The sequence below is a fragment of the Corvus brachyrhynchos genome, unplaced genomic scaffold (assembly GCF_000691975.1).
Source record: "Corvus brachyrhynchos isolate BGI_N302 unplaced genomic scaffold, ASM69197v1 scaffold246, whole genome shotgun sequence".
NCBI classification, from domain to species: domain Eukaryota; kingdom Metazoa; phylum Chordata; class Aves; order Passeriformes; family Corvidae; genus Corvus; species Corvus brachyrhynchos.
In genome coordinates, this window is record NW_008238447.1 from 369,150 (window position 1) to 372,979 (window position 3,830).

The 3,830-nt window shown below is 37.4% G+C and overlaps 1 protein-coding gene across 1 annotated transcript in view; it reads left to right on the top strand.

Moving 5' to 3' along the window:
* Positions 1–3,830, top strand: part of ETNK1 (ethanolamine kinase 1) — a 25,909-nt gene that overhangs the window by 911 nt on the left and 21,168 nt on the right. The gene's annotated exons all lie outside the window — the stretch shown is intronic.

Below are 3,830 nucleotides of genomic sequence, written 5' to 3' on the forward strand. Positions count from 1 at the left end.
GAGGAGGGGATACCGCCGCCGAGGTCGCTGCTGCCGGTCTGGGGCGCTCCCACGGGCCGTGGAGCCTTTGTTGGGTGCTTCCTGTAATCAAAAATGTAATAAATATCTGTCATGTATTCGCAGCCGGCCTGGGGTTTAGGCTGGCGGTATCGGCACACACCCGACCCGCTAACGCCCTTGCTCTCTGCTCTTGGCAGAAGTACCGCTGTTCTCTCTGGTGTTCTCTAGGTGAACAGTTCATTCGTATTTATGACGAGTCATCTGCTGGAGGATTGGCTGCTTTTGTGCTTCTAGAATATACTTAACATGGTCCCTTGGACTTAAAAAGTCTTTAGCCAATTTGGCTGGCTAAAATAACAGTTCAGTCTGTGGTTAGTTGAGCATTTTATGATATGCTCAACTGTGTTATTCAGCAGTTGCTATTACGTGGAGGTGTCTTATTTCAATGAAGTTCCTCTTCAGAGAGCTGCCTGAACTAATTTGTATCAGAAGGCTGAACACATTGAGGTAATGGCACATAATTTGACAGAAATTTTCTGAAGTGTCTTGAAAGGAAAATGAAACTTGACACGTCAGTCCAGTTAGCATGAAAATAAAGCTAATGAGCTTTTTCTAAATAATCTGTTTGAGGCAGTGGCCATAAGTTATGCACTGTCCCAAGATCTCGAGGTGCAATGAAAATAGTTTTACAACATGTAAAAACGAGGTTGTTAGAGTTCATAGAATATCTTGAGTTGGAAGGGATGCATGAGCATAATCCAACTCCTTGCTCCTTGTAGGGCTACATGAAGTTATACATGGTTTTATTTTTTTGGTTCTCCGATGAGTGCAGTTCTTAGCAGAATATTTTTCTTTCTTTCATTCAGGGATGTTGAAAAAGGAAACCAAAACATTTTCCTGTTAAGGAGGGATAACTATCCTTTGGATAAAGTTCTAGTAGGTTTAAGGAAAAAAAAAAAAAGTTGCTTCCTTCTACCACTCCCTTTGACAGAAGCAATTAACAGGATTAAAAACACCGGTACCATTGGTGCAGAACCGGGATTCTTTTACTGATCATGCAGATGTGAAGTAGGAGATTACTGTCTGTGGTTAGAGGTTTCTGTCTAAAAAATGTCTTGAGTTTAATTTCAACCAAGTTACTTTAAGAACACTTTTCAGCTTGGTGTTTTCCTTTTGAACAGTGGGAGAACAATCTATTCACAAAGCCCTTTAATGGCCTCTTATTTTTAACTCTTTAGCCTGTGTTTAAGCTGCTGTGAGTGTGTAACAAGCAGGAGTGCCTGTGGTTTCAAACAGGTTCCAGCAGCCGTGATGGAACCTGGCAATACAACCAGTTACAGATGCGTGTTGCACATGCATCAAATACAAAAAGGTGTTGAAATGAAAAGTGACTCTTTTTTGTGAAGGTGATGGAGTGAACAGGAGGATGCCCTGGAGTCCGCCCTTTAGAGGGGCAAGTGTTTAGGTGGGAGATGAGGATGGGACTCCTGTATTGCATGGAAAATTTGCCTGACTAATCTGAAACAGCAAAGTGGACAAAGAACAGTGATAGGTTTAATGAACTACTGCTTCCTCTGGTGAACTCTGCCATTAGCTACCTTTGCTCTTAGTAATTCTTGGGTCAGAACAATTAGTAAGACATTGAAGAGTCCAGAGTTTGATTTGAAGAAGTTAGTTAACTTCTCTTGCAAAAATTTACTGTTGTGTGTTAACTTGTTTAGTCAGCTGAACAATTTTGAAATTATAGTTAGTATATGTTAAAGCTTAATCCTCACTTTTCCTAAGATTTATAAGTACCTAAAATCAGGAATATATTTTAACATTTAATTTTTTTTTTTTTACACCATAGCATAAACCACAAATTTAGGGACCGAAGATGAAAATAATTAAAATCTTCAGTGCTTAAATTATTCTTTTATTGCATTATTTATCAGAAAGTCTGTAACATCAGAAGCATTACCCATTTTTTTTTGAAATGGAAGCAGCTATACTGTAATGTATCTCCTTTATATCAAGTTATATGTGAATTTTATCCCTACAGGGCAGTACAAATATTCAAGTTATTCTACATTGCTAGGGAGAAACAGAATTTTTCTGTCTAAACACTCATCTTCATGTAGGTACATTGTGCAGTTGTCAACTGAAAATGTCCTAGGAACTGTATGGAATTCGGTGCTTGATTTTCTAACTCCTGAATTTTTGAGGTTTGCTTTCTCTGCTTTTTGTGGTAGTCACTTTTGATTCTGGAATGGCTGTTTTTTAGTAGTAGAAATGTTGAGTAGTTCAGGTTGGAAGGAATCTGTGGAAGCCTCTCTCCCAACCTTGCTGAAAAACTCACTGATTGCTAAATTCAGAAGTTAGCTGTAGTGAACATGAGAAATAGGTTTTTAAAATTTCATTAAAAAATGCTCTTCTAACTCAAACCAGGGCCTCTTGAGTTTTGTAAGCAGCTTGAATTTTGACAGTGGGCATTCCAATTTTTATATTCTGCACGATTCTTAATGAAATATAAAAACTTAATTTTTAAAATTCTTTACTCTTTTAAAGAGGTTGTATTACCCTTCCTACTGTAAAAATACACTCACAGATTGTAGTTTGTTGCCCACTTTATGAATTCCTTATTTTTTCTCTTTTAAGGAGATTCAAGGAAGGCCAGTGTTTGCTTACAGTATGGGAAAATTAGTTACCACTTCAGTAGTGCGCATTTGGGGTTCTTTTATCCCATTACTGTCTACCTCTTGTAAGTCTGGTGGCAAAGAAGGATTCAGTGGGATAATACACAATTTCTTCTCTGCAGTGTAATATTATACTGCAGGAAAAACCATCAGTATTTCTTACCATTCTGAAGTAATATTTAATATTGAGAATAAACGCTGCCTGTTTTTATTGGTGAAAAGACTTAATACTAAAAGTGTTAATTTATACCATTATTTGGGTGGAACAGAATGATATATATGGAAAAAAATTTGCTGAAGAATCATTCAAAGTTCTAAAATCATTAAAATATTAGGCTGGCAAACAGTGCTCCTGTCCTGGATGAAACCTGAGGAGAGGTGGAAAGAATCTGTTTTGGAAAGGGAATCAAATTTTTCTTGAAGACACCCCATAACGCCCCCCCCCGAAATCCTGCAAGCAACTATCATCTCCAAATAAGTTGGATTGGTTTTCTTTTTTAATTCTCTGAAATAATTTGGCCTTGCTTGTTTTCTGGTACTGTGGTTTTTGGTTTTTAATTTTTTTTTTCCCTGAGATTTACTTGTCTTTGCTCTTGCCAGCTCTTTGCATGATTTTACGACTCCAGCACTTCATAATTCCCAGAGATTTGTTCCTACAGCTATGAAATGTGAACATGGGATGGACCCATGCTTATAAAAAAATTGTACTTTTGCCAGTGAAACAACCACCCACCTATTTTTATGTTTACCAGATTAGCTTTTGTCCTTGTTTCTTTGCTTTTTCATCCTGACTTGCACTCAATAGCTTTTCTTCAGGCAGTATTTTCTGGCTGCTGATCTAATTTATTTGCTTGTGTTGATATTCTTTTTATAACAAACTATTATTTGATTCAGAGTTCTGAACTTGTTGGAGTATTTTGTAGTTTATTTAAACAGATTGAGCGTGGGCTTAAAAGTGTTGAAATTGAGAATGCTAGTCTCTGGGAAACAAAGTAAACTAACTTTATTTTGTATCTCAGTGCTGTTACATTTTTCAAGTGAGATGTTTATTGCTCAGCTGATTTGGGGATATCACCCACTTCAGCAGTTGGGAAAGCAGTTGCCACGTGAAGAGGAAGGACTGAATTCACAGAGAAGTGCTGATACCTCCAAATG